The sequence below is a fragment of the Schistocerca nitens genome, chromosome 4, assembly GCF_023898315.1.
Source record: "Schistocerca nitens isolate TAMUIC-IGC-003100 chromosome 4, iqSchNite1.1, whole genome shotgun sequence".
NCBI lineage: Eukaryota > Metazoa > Arthropoda > Insecta > Orthoptera > Acrididae > Schistocerca > Schistocerca nitens.
The window spans coordinates 425,206,587-425,220,684 of record NC_064617.1 but is presented as its reverse complement, the minus strand read 5'-3'; positions in this window follow the sequence as shown (position 1 = coordinate 425,220,684).

The window sequence follows — 14,098 nt, the reverse complement described above, 5'->3', positions numbered from 1 at the left end:
GAAAGGCGAGAGCCGACTACCCCTGAGCACCCGTACAGGCCGAACACACAACATTCCCGCCCCCACGACAGTGGCCGTGGTTACGTACCAATCAGCAACCCGAAAACCGGCGGAAATTCCACTCCATTGCCGGAGCACTACCATTCCACCAATGGAGATTCTTGGCGCCAATTTCTGTGCTGATTTTGCTACGTCACGGCGCTATGCCCTGAGCAAACCAATCACCGTTACTATTTTGCAGAAAGTGCGGGAATTTTCCCGTCACAACTGCCTGGGTACACAAGTCATTCCCACGCCTCGCTGGTAGCCCGCCAGAAAGTGTTTTCGCTAAGTTTCTCCGAAGTAACGGAACCTCTAGCCCAGCCGCTACTTCACACCCCAGCGGGCGTGTCTCTTGACAATGTCGGCGTCTGCAAAGCATTCACTCGACTGCCTCACACACGTCGGCTTAACCCGCCTGTCACCGGACCACCCGGGTGACGAGAGACGCTGCGTGGGAAGTCCGCGTGTGAAGAAATAGCGACTTCCCACCGCATGCACTTAGAGAGGAGAATCGTAAGATAGAAATATGAGAGGGGGCTCATGCCACCTCTCACGTTTAACTGTTAAAAACTTATTCCTCAGGAACAGGTAGACATATTAAGTTGAAATTTATGCCAAATACTAAGATCTGTAGCTTCTAAGTCAATGCAATAAAAAAATACGGCCATTTATGTCACAAATTTTAATAGATGCACACTCATTTATCAAAAGTTATAAGATACTTCCCGTTGGCGTACAGTCATGAAATTTGGCATGAAGGAAGGTTTCACAGATCAACTAAACAAAAAAATTCGAAAACTGTAAATTTGTCATTATATCACAGTAATTTTTGTTGTTGTTTGTTTTCCTGACTTTCTAAGTGTTCGTCCGTCTGTTAAGACACCTTTTTCTCAGGAGCGGGTGGACGTATCGAATTGAAATTTACATCACATAGTAAGGTATAATAAATGTAAGGCTGTAAGTCAATACAACCAAAAGCTACGGCCGTTTAGGTCACATATTTTAACACTCGCGAACTCACTCATCAAAACCTACAGCGAACTTCCCGTTGGCCTAGAATTATGAAATATGGCAAAAAGCAATGTTTGAAAGTACGACCAAAGGAAAAACCCGCAAACTATAAATATGTGATTATATCAAACGAACAAAAAAAATTTTGTCATTTGATATCAGACTGTATGTCTGCCTGTCCGTCTGTTAAGAGCCCTTTATTTCGGGAACGGTAGACACATCAAGATGAAATTTATCTCACATTCTAAGGTCTATGGTCCCTTGGCGGTGCAATAAAAGTTAGCTTCTAAGTCAATGCAATCAAAAGTTTCGGCTATGTATGTCACATATTTCGATACTCGCGAACGCACTTATGGAAACATATAGGACACTTCCCGTTGACTTACGATGATGAAATTTGGCAAGAAATAAGGCTGACTCGGTCACAATGGTATAACTCAAGCATCAGACAAGGAAATGAGTTCATTTCGGAATTTATCCCTCATCAAGTATCCTGGAGCGATTACTTCTGTTTCATCTATGTACGAAGTTATAAATACTCACTTTCAATCGGGACTTACGGTATTTCTCATCGTAGAACTCTTTTGCGGGAGTGTTGAAAATAAGCTTTGCTGACTACTGCACAATATTTTTGAATTCTAGTCACAAATGTAACAGTCATGAGCGATGTGAAGAGTATTCTGATATTTATGAAGATGAATGGTATGTCTTAACGCTCAAGCTCAGCCTGTGAGCACAGTTAACAGGGTTTTGTTTCAGCAACTTCGTATAAACTTGCAGAGCAGATGTAGACAGCGGATCGATGTGACGCCGGAGTGTGCGTCATCCACTCTGCAGCAAACAGTAGGACAAAGGGGCGGAATGTGAGCTATAACTTACGTCGCTTATCTTCGTCCTGAAACACGATTTATACCGGAGCGGTTTGATAACCGAATATAAACAATAAATCATGCACATCACTTAGCTAGCAGTTTCGGAATAACTGAGAAAATGCAGCGCCAATACATCACATTTAGTTCTGCGCATGTCCACGTTTGGCTCCAACGTCAAAAATTTAAATAAGCAATGTCCTGTAACACTATAAGCGATTGCTGTCTCTATCTTTTTTAAGGCAGGGGGAACAGAAATTGTGCTTCCGCCTCCTGCGTACGTGGAAATGTAATTTTATGCGTTTGTAAGTAGTACGAAGATTGATAAGTTCTCGCGTTAACAATCATCATCATTATCAGTCATTCATTATCCACTGCTGGATGAGATCCTCTTCCATACATGTTCATACATTTCAGTCTCGAGCTTTCCGCATCCAACTTTGTGGTGCATGTTTCTTTAGATCGTCAATTCAACACAGGATCTCCTTAGTTCATCTCCCATTATTTCGTCTTTCTGTATGCCCGGCCACCCTCCTTCAGTTTAGTAACAGCTAGTATCTCAGATTCAATTCCTGTCTTTATTCGTATTCATTTTTTTCTGTCTCTTCTTGCTCATTGAGAAACCTTCAATTTTTTAACTGTTTGGGCATTTAACATCCATGTTTCGTTCCCGTAAGTTGGTACTGACAAAATACACTGGTAATAAGCTTTCTGATTAAGACACATTGGGAATTTACTTCTGAACACAATAGTTTCCCAAATGAACTCCAACCCCTGTTCACTCGTCTTTTCGTATCTTATACATCGGCTTGCTGTTTTCAGTTGTCCTAAGTATTCATACTCTTCAATGGTCTCCATAACTTTATCATTAATCTTTACTATTTCCTTCTCGCCATTATGATTGTACATCATTTTGGTGCTACTGCAGTTAATGTGCAGGCCTACTGTCACAGGTGTTCTGTCACTTCATTCATCCTCTGCTGAATTTTTTCTGGATCTGAAGCAAACAAAACAATGTGATGTGAAAATCGAAGATGATTAAGATAAGGTCAGTTTATGCTATAACGTTTCACTTATTAAGAGGTGATCAAGCATGTATCTAAAACAGTCTATCTGCTCTCACACTACCGATCCCGAGTGCTTCTATAATTATTAATAGTTGGTTCAGGTGAGACCACCTGCAATAAAATCTAATATTAAATCCCTGTAATAGTTCAGTCGAAGAAGGAAAACTAGGGGAAAAAACCGTGTAGTCTCAAATTTTTGCACAGTGGTAAGAAAGATGTTATGAACAACATATTAAAAATCCCCACCTGTGGTATGTGAGCGTGGCGGCGGAGGGCGGGGGAGAGGGGGGGGTTTGAAGGGGGGGAAGGGGGGGCAGTTAAAGGCCACTTCTTATGCTTTTCTTGAATAACTCGAAAAGTGCGTCTTTCACGGTATAAAGTAAAACTACATTAAATTTCCCACAAAAAGTTCATATTCTTTTTTTCTCTAGGACTAACAGTTTCCACATTGCAGGCGATGGAAAAATCGCAGATTACACGAAATAGTGTTTTAAGCAGTGCTGGGGACTGATGACCTCAGAAGTTAAGTCCCGTAGTGCTCAGAGCCATTTGAACCATTTGGTAGCAGTGCTGGGCGAAGGTCGGTCGCCAGATCAGCTTGTAGTCCCGAGCTTCTCTCCTTAACAGGCCCGCAAACTGAAGAGCGAGGAGATGATTTCCCTTTATATCTATCGCACTACATTACAATAATCGACTACAGGCTGTTTCACACTGTTATACCGACCCTTCGCAGCGCCACTGATGAAACACTGACGAGACAGTGCGTAGACATGCCCAGAAGGCGTTTATTTTCCGCAAAATGCATCAACACTGCATGAAATACGGTTATGAATTACAAATAATACCAACACAAGAAACTCACATGGCCAGAATCTACGTAAATTTCTGCACACTTTTCTACACTGCTAGATGTGTAATTGATTCTTAGTCGTACTGTACTGCAGCTCCTTCTAGGTATCTTATGTGAGCAGACAAAGTATCTGCACTAAACTTGCCTTTAGTGGAGTTATTTTCAGGCTGAGAAGTTTCTAATTTAGAAGTGTGATGTTGCAAGTGACCTTTGTAGTGTTGGTGGGAAAGGAATTGGTTCAAATGGTTCAAATGGATCTGAGCACTATGGGACTTAACATCTGTGGTCATCAATCCCCTAGAACTTAGAACTACTTAAACCTAACTAACCTAAGGTCATCATACACATCCACGCCCGAGGCAGGATTCGAACCTGCGACCGTAGCGGTCACGCGGTTCCAGACTGAAGCGTCTAGAACCGCACGGCCACACCGGCCGGCAAAGGAATTGGATTGGTAAATGTGGTACCTTGCTGCTGTTTATCATTGATAGCGTATTGTAAAGCCATGTAATTATACTATAGTCATTTGGTGGTGAATTAATGAATGACCAGAAAGTTACTGCATTTCTCTAATCTTTAACCGTGTTACTTGTCGACTGCATTAATCTCTTCCAGTCAGGAACTGCTGACACTTGTACAATGGGCTGCTCTGAGTGGAGCCACTTACCAGACATTCACAATATGTTTTCCAAGGTGGGTATGAAAATATATTATGGAATGGGACTGATTATGTTCAAGTCCAGAACAATAATCTGCTGTAAGGCGTTGTTTGACTTCTTTTGAAGTAATTGGAGTTCCATAACCCCTAGGAGACTTACTTCTGATGCAAAGAGACAGTTTAGACCTTTGGGCCTCTTCAGATGTTGGGAGAGCTGAGGATGGGGTGATGTATTTCATACCTCTCAAGCTGTGGCACGTATTCCAGACAGTGCTGGTGGAGACAATCAATCGACGTCAAATACACATGGGACGTGCTCTTGTCTGGTAGACAGCTGATAGCTCCAGCTGTTAGTTTTTTAATAATGGCTCAATAACAATCGCAAGTAAATACTGAATAAGCTGAAAATAACTCCGCTACTTAAACATGAGATCAGTGAAGTTATTTTGTCTACTTACATGAGGGAACTGGACAGGAAATGCTGGGGAGGTGTAGTTTGTCTGTAAACAGAAAAACGAACAGCACTCGTAGTGCGGAAAGCTGCTGTTCCCGGAAGAATGTTACAGCTGCTGTGTACGCAGGTAAATTAGGAAAAATAATTTATAATGTTTTGAAACTTTGAGAAAACACTCATAGCGGATGTAGTAGCAAGAAAGAAAAAGGCTCACTCCCCTAGTGGGTAAGCATCCCTCTTCACCACCCTTTAATTACTTTTTAAAATCTTTTTCTATTTTTATCGAAAACGGTTCATTTTTCGAAAACATTTCTTATTACAAAAAATATTTCTTGTGACATTCTGCTCGGAAAAGGTCATGTACATGTTTTAAGCAAAATAAGCAGTTTTCGAGACGTTCTATCTGGAAGATTAAAAATCCATCACCCTATGAATTTGGCACAATTTTCAACTTCGATTTAATTCAGTTAAATATTTCTTCTGTTTTTCCACAACTACTTGCTTTTTATGCACAACACAACACATATTTAGTATATAAATGTTAATACTAAAATCTGAAGGTAAAGAAAAGAGGGAGAGGAATATTGCTTTTAAAACTGATAATTATCGGTATTATGCACTTCAATAAAGTGTTGGCAGATCAGCGTGGCCAGTAGATGCACAGTCCGCAGGGTACGCATGGGGAAAGTGGTAGTGGTTGGGGTTGCAGTCAGGCGCTGCTGGGGCAACTTGCTAACATTTTGTGCAGATTGAACTGCGAGAGACTTCTGTAACAGTGATCCCTATTGAGTTTATTAAGTGAGGAACTGAGAAAAAGTAAGGTCAATAGCTTCTGAAAAAGCACGTTTTCGGTACAGAAATAAGCGTGTAATGTGTTCACTTCTGTTGTTCCGAAATCGATGCATTTCTCCGGGGCCACTGTAAACGTCGGCAAAGAGATATTTTGCTACGCCGGAAAGCGAAAGACAAATGATGGAAACTTTTTTCAATTTTTTTTCACAATTATTAGAGAGACACTGTCTTTAGTTCTCGTGGTGAGAACACGTATTTCTTATGATACAGTGTGTTGTCTGAATAACAATCCTATGAAAGTATGAAGTGTGAGAGTTCATTTAGTGCAAAACCGTGAAAGCTTTCTTTTCTTCCGCGCATTATCCCAATGTCATGTCACTATAGCTGCCTGCATCAGAAGAGGAAGTCCGATTAAAAATCCTTATTGTATCTACGGTCAAGAATGAAAAATGCTTATGGCGGAAGAGGACGAATATAATCAAATGGCGTAAAGCTCAACAGCATAGAGAATATAGGAATCGATGTAAGTTAAAAGTGAAAGACACTGCATTCGCTTAAAAATCTATAAGGAATTAAAATGATAAAAGTACTAAAATTCAATTTGTTTAATTAATTATATTATATATAGTTTTTATATATAAATTTGCACATCATTCCCTTCGACGCGCAAGTCGCCGAAGTGGCGTCAACTGAAGAGACTTGCACCAGGCGACCGGTCTACCCGACGGGAAGCCTTAGCCACACGATATTTCACTTCGTCACGAAGATGACATGTAAAACTATAAGTAATGCAAAAGTGAAATTTTTTTACTGAATAGTTTCTGTAAAATCGTTCGAGAAAAACTGCAGGGTGTGCCTCGATTCTGTCATCACCAGCCGGCCGAAAGGTGTCGACCTCCCCTTCAAATGGTTCAAATGGCTCTGAGCACTATGGGACTCAACTGCTGAGGTCATTAGTCCCCTAGAACTTAGAACTAGTTAAACCTAACTAACCCAAGGACATCACAAACACCCATGCCCGAGGCAGGATTCGAACCTGCGACCGTAGCGGTCTCGCGGTTCCAGACTGCAGCGCCTGTAACCGCACGGCCACTTCGGCCGGCTCCTCCCCTTCCGAACATCAAATGAACTCACCCAGCGCTTCAGACGAAAATTAATCATTGTGCGTCAGCCACCGTATCCTGCGCCGATTCTATTTGTACTGGAATGAAAAACATTTGTCACGAGAATTAAGAATTATTGTAAAATTAATCAATGGTTATTGTCTTCATAACGTATTCATAATCTCACAATTATGCGGAACGCCTACATAACTAAATTAGCACAATATTTGTTGAACAAATAAGCTGTTGTATATAATTGTGTACAAAAAACCTTCCTCCGGATATTGTGTCAGATTACTGAGAGTCACGTTAGTGCACCTTTGTCCTTGACAGCTTTTACACATTCTTGGGCAGCGTCAGTCAGCCTTCATACACTTACGTTTTCTTCCGCAATCACGAATGGAGCCGCATGTAATAAGTAGTAATGTCTGACACAATTTTGTAGGATGCTGCAGTATATTTTCTCAAATGGGATTGTTCGCTGCCTCTCTTCTTCCACACAATCACATCCTTCACATATTCTTGTAAAGTTTAAGAACAATAACTTCATCGTTCTCGGTATACAATATATAGAATCTGGATACTCGGCAGTACTGTGAGTCATTCTTAGAGCGGTACTGTAAGTCATTCTTAACTCTTCGCGGATGTACGATGGTAAAAAGAATTCCATCACCATAGTGTTCAATTAGGTTATTCTTTAGAGTTTTTTATGCATATTGTATCTCCTTCTGGAAGATATTGATTGACTTTCTGCAACAAATCGTCCAGTGAAAAGGGACATTCCTCTAAAGAATCTACAAAGCTGCGTACTTCTTCAAAAGCAACGTCAAAGAGGGCGGCTTCTTTTCCGAACACAGGAGGGTTTCGACACTGATTTAGCATAGCAGTCTTGAAAAGGTGCTTACGCAGCTATTAAACACAAAACACTGATGATTCATTAGGCAAACTTTCTACCGAAATCACCATCGAATTTCTCCAATTCCTCAAGTACGAGTAGTATGTGTTTCAGACTTAAAGTACAAACTTCAAACGTTCCATGACGCTTTTGGGGTGTTTTGTTTGCAACCTCTAAGTTACATTTTTCAGGACATAGGAAACATATTTTTTGAAATTGAATGGATAAGACGAAGACAAACAGCTATCATCTACTTGTGTAGTTTGCTGGTTAATTAGTTTCTTTACATTACGTTGATTAATAAATTCGCTTCGACATATATTATGCACTACAATGATTCCAGCGTTTTACAAAAAAGTATGAGCTTCATCATTCCGTCCTATGTTGTTACGCATCAAAGTATCCAACCCCTTCGCCACTTTCGTTATCTCTCCTTCCGAAACAGATTGACCGCAAATAAAACAGGCAGTTGGGTCCAGCATCGTTCATCTCTCAGTCCACAGAAAAAAGAGCTAGGAGAAACACTACATAACACAACAAGCTGAACGGTTCCGCAGTGCTTTCAGAAGTTCACGACATAAACACAACTAAACTGGACACGGTTAGGGAAAAGCGCCAGCGACAGTGGTGAGGGCCGAGCGGTTCTAGGCGCTACAGTCTGGAACCGCGCGACTGCTAAGGTCGCACGTTCGAATCCTGCCTCGCGCATGGATATGTATGATGTCCTTAGGTTAGTGAGGCTTAAGTAGTTCTAAGTTCTAGGGGACTGATGACCTCAGAAGTTAAGTCCCATAGTGCTCAGAGCCATTTGAACCATTTTTGTACTACATACTGACATAAACAAATATGTGTAAAGTGATTATGCTCAGCCATTAATCTCCATTCCAAAATTTTTCGTTCTTTTGAATCATCTGTACTTTGGAAAATGCTGAGAGAGGTGATATGGGTTGTAAGTTTACAACTTTGTGTCTGTTGCGCCTTTGAGTGAACGTATCACTTTTAAAAGTTTTAATCTCTGTGTCAACACTCCTTCATTAAATGACAGATTAGTAATGTCTGCTAGTTAGCCTAGCACTTGCAATTAGAAAAGGAGTTTTTCATACAAGTAACACTGCTACTTCATCTTCACCTACTGTCATTTGCACTTGAGGCTTTGTGGACCTTTAATATTTTACGTTGGCTGTTTGCAACTGTGATCATGCTGTTCGTAGGTCATAGGTATTTAAGTTTTTCCACTTAGAACACGAGAAGCATTCGTAAAGTAATTATTTACATTTTGTGGCCGATCTTGGTTCATGAGCTTTGTGCAGTCTTGGATGAATTGTGATCATCGTAAATTTAAAAAGTAACACACCATGTAAAATTTGTGAGATAACACTGAACAAGAAAGTGATTGTTAGCTGCTGTAAATTAAACTATTCTGTATCTTATAAAATTTGTTCCATTTAGCGTATTCATGTACTTGTGGGCCATACTCTACTTGATAAGAAAACGTTCAGTACGAAACTAGAAATACTATAAATAGTTCGTTTCCCGTCTCATCCTTTTCCTTCTGTGTATAAGATAAAGCTGTGTTATTAGTGAGTTCCTTTATCAGGTTCCTACATTTACTCAAATTTTTATGCTTTATTTTGCTTAAGGTCGTCATACCGTACACCTTTCCTCTATTTTACGGAGTACCAGAAGGTGAAGTCAGAAATTTTACAAGTGTGTGAGCCATGAGTCCCCTCATTGTATTTGTACCTTCAGACGAAAATTATAAGTGCGTATGTCCTGTGATACCAAGTAATTATAAAACAACTTTAAGGTTGTATTTTAAAGCTTTTACAAACGATGTTACTGTATGTACCACAAAAGCTACATAAAAAGCTGCAGCTAGTTCCAGACCTGGACATAGTTTAGAATAAGGGTGCAGCATTTTTTTCTGAAGGGAAGCATGCATGCAATACCGTAAATGCATAATATGATGATGTCCTTACTTTAAATATTATAATGGTGTACACCACATGTCAATTATTGCAAAATATGTCACATATTTAGTTAATGTTGCAGCATCAGGTGGGCCTGTAAACACAAGCGTATTATACATGCAACAGTGGTATTTTATGTAACACATAATTTTCACTTTCTGTCACAAGCTACCTACATCTACATATATAGTGTGATTCAGCTACCCCTGCCGGCCGGAGTGGCCGAGCGGTTCTAGGCGCTTCAGTCTGCAACCGCGCGACCGCTACGGTAGCAGGTTCGAATCCTGCCTCGGGCATGGATGTGTGTGATGTGCTTAGGTTAGTTAGGTTTAAGTAGTTCTAAGTTCTAGGGAACTGATGACCTCAGATGTTAAGTACCATAGTCCTCAGAGCCATTTGAACCATTTTTTTCAGCTACCCCTACCTATGGGTCTCATTCAACCCGCAATTCCTTCAAATACCGTGAGCAAGATTTTCATATTCTCTCGCTCGCTACCCACAATCTACTAGTCCTACAGAAAAAAATAAACAGGATTTTTTGTAGGAAATTTAATCTAGTTTAATTTTGTACTGAGACAAATTTTCACTGGACACCATAGTATTCGAATTATTCAAGATAAACCTACAGAAGTTGCTTTCAAACGCGTTTTTCTTGAATAACCTGATAACCATGGCCTCCAGCGAAAACGTATCCCTGTACAAAACGTAACTACATTAAATTTTCTTCGAAGTAGTGCTGATCATTTTTCTGTAGGAGCAATAGTTTGCACAGAGCGAGGGAGAGAATAGGAAAATCTCGCGGGTGGTTTTTGACAGCATTGTGGGTTGCATAAAATCCGTAGCTGAATCATCCTGTATACACCTCAAGCCATTTTATGGTGTGTGGTGGTGGGTACTTCGTGTACCACTGCCACTTCCCCCTTTCTTTTTCCAACCATAAATGGTGCGCAGGAACAACGATTGTTGAGAAGCCACCATGTGAAATGGAATCTCTCTAATTTTAACTTCACCGTCTTTTAGTACATATGAGGAAGCAATATATTCATTGAATATTCTAGGAGCGTACGCTGTCGGAATTTTAAGAGAATGCCACTTCCCACACTGACCGCCTCTGTTGTACTTTGTGCCACTTGAGTTGGATGAGCATCCTGCATTCTAGTTACGGTGTGGCATTGTCCAGCCTCCAGACACAACTGAACGGGGATTCGATGCTCAGTCTATTTATATTCCGGACCTGGTATATAGAACCACCCAATAATTATTTCATATATTAACTGAACGAAACTCCCATTTGCCTAGAGAGCAGATGGGGCGTATCACCTTTTTGTGCGACGAGCCTGTTACCATCGTGCTATTCCGGGACGTCTGGCTATAGAAAAGATTACTCCAGCCCTGTGTTCCTGTGTTGTGTCTATGAAATATGTAAGAAAGTGCCAGGGGGAAGGTCAACAAGGGCGAGAATACCGAAGTGCTAGTACGGCTAGTCGTCGCTTGTCATATGAATTTTACACGCCAGACTACTCCGGCCCCGCGCCCTCCTCTGCCTGCAGTAAATATTGGGAAACGCGTCTCACGCGAAAGGCTTCCGCGTCTCTTTCCGACAGTCTGCTCGCCGGAACACTTGTTCTACGCAGTAAACGAGGATTGGTATAGTAGCCCAAGTGCTCTGTGCCTAATACCGTACACCGTTCGAAGCTAGAGGATATTTCGAGTATTTGGCGCAGTCGTATTCGCAAATGGAACACGTGGAGGATTTCATACGTGCTCTTACACGCGCGGTAAGTAGAAATTGCTGTTGATTCTTTATTAATATTAATACCCTCAGACTTCAAGAAGAATATAATAATTCTAATCCCAAAGAAAGCAGGTGTTGACAGATGTAAAAATTACCGAACCGTCAGTTTAATAAGTCACGGCTGCAAAATATTAACACCAATTCTTTACAAACGAATGGAAAAACTGATAGTAGCCGACCTCGGGAAAGTTCAGTTTGTATTCCGTAGAAATGTTGGAACACGTGAGGCAATACTGACCCTACGACTTATCTAAGAAGATAGATTAAGGAAATACAAACCTACGTTTCTAGCATTTGTAGACTTAGAGAAAGCTTTTGACAATGTTGACTGGAATAGTCTCTTTCAAATTCTGAAGGGACAGGAGTAAAATACAGTGAGCGAAAGGCTATTTACAATTTGTACAGAAACCAGATGGCAGTTATAAGAGTCGAGGGACATGAAAGGGAAGCAGCGGTTGGGAAGGGAGTGAGACAGGGTTGTAGCCTCTCCCCGATGTTATTCAATCTGTATATTGAGCAAGCAGTAAAGGAAACAAAAGAAAAATTCAGAGTAGGTATTAAAATCCATGGAGAAGAAATAAAAACTTTGAGGTTCGTCGATGACATTGTAATTCTGTCAGAGACAGCAAAGGACCTGGAAGAGCAGCTGAACGGAATGGACAGTGTCTTGAAACGAAGATATAAGATGAACATCAACAAAAGCAAAACGAGGATAATGGAATGTAGTCGAATTAAGTCGGGTGATGCTGAGGGAATTAGATTAGGAAATGATACACTGAAAGTGGTAGATGAATTTTGCTATTTGGGGAGCAAATTAACTGATGATGGTCGAAGTAGAGAGGATATAAAATGTAGACTGGCAATGGCAAGGAAAACGTTTCTGAAGAAGAGAAATTTGTTAACATCGAGTATAGATTTAAGTGTCAAGGAAGTCTTTTCTGAAAGTATTTCTTTGGAGTGTAGCCATGTATGGAAGTGAAACTGGACGATAAATAGTTTGGACAAGAAGAGAATGGAGGCTTTTGAAATGTGCTGCTACAGAAGAATGCTGAAGATTAGATGGGTAGATCATATAACTAATGAGGAGGTATTGAATAGGATTGGGGAAAAGAGAAGTTTGTGGCACAACTTGACTAGAAGAAGGGATCGGTTGGTAGGACATGTTCTGAGGCATCAAGGGATCACAAATTTAGCATTGGAGGGCAGCGTGGAGGGTAAAAATCGTAGAGGGAGATCAAGAGATGAATACACTAAGCAGATTCAGAAGGATGTAGGTTGCAGTAAGTACTGGGAGATGAAGAAGCTTGCACAGGATAGAGTAGCATGGAGAGCTGCATCAAACCAGTCTCAGGACTGAAGACCACAACAATAACACAACAACATTAAATCTCATGCTACGCTATGACAGAAGACCACCGTTAATCATCAGTAGCCTCTTAATAGTCCTAAAAGTCATCAGGTACTATTTCATTGGTGTCTGTAAAGATACGGTAAGCTTACGATTCTAAGGGTACAGATTACACAGTTTACATATTGACATCTTGGGTTGTCGGGTGTTCTGCCGGATATCAGCGTCGAACTTGCACGATATTTCGGTCACGTAGCTCGTAACCTTCATCAGGTGCGACCTGAGACTCAGGTCGCACCTGATGAAGGTTACGAGCTACGTGACCGAAATATCGTGCAAGTACGACGCTGATATCCGGCAGAACACCCGACAACCCAAGATGTCATTAGATCGCCGGGAAAGCCTGAAGAGTTACAGTTTACATATTATTCGTTCGTAAGTCGGCGATTTTTGGAAAAAAAAAAGTCTGAAGTATTGTGATATACATTGCCTGACAAGAGAAATAAAGCTCTCAAAAGCGGAGGAGGAAACTAAATGAAACTTCACGGGTTGAGAAGGTATGTGATATTATTTCTTCGATTACAATATCGAGTAAAATTTGTAAAGAACTTGGCGCTATGAATCTACTTATCAGGGGCGAGCTAGACCACAAGTGATGTGGATACTGGCTCTGGGACGAAGCTGGTCGCATACATGTTCTGTATGGAATAGATTTGGGGATCTCACTGGCCACAGGAGTATCTAACATATTACGCAGACAGCTCATTGAGAACGTGTTATGTGTAGACGAGCATTGTTCTGCTGAAAATTGGCACCGCGATACTGTCGCGTGAGAGGTGACACAGGAGGACCGCGACGTACTGTTGTGCCATCTGAGTTCCCTCTTTCAATACACACCGTAGTCTGAAGTCATACCCGACGGCGCCCCACGCTGTGACGTTAGCGGAAAGATCACTGTGCCTTTCGAAACCATTTGAAGAACGGGAGCTCTCTTCAAGTCACCGCCATACCCGTCGACGATGGTCATCGCAGTAGTGCAGAACCATGATTCGTCACTGAACACAGTGCGATGCATTTCATCAGCTGTCCACGATTTTCAGTCTCGGCACCATTCCTAATGCAGCCATTTCTGTTGTGATGTTAACGGCAGCCTAAGCTTGGAGCGGCAGTTCCCTAGTTGGGCTGCAGCTAGTCTCCAACCAGTGGTATGGTGGGACACAGAGTGTTGCAGGGAGACCACTATT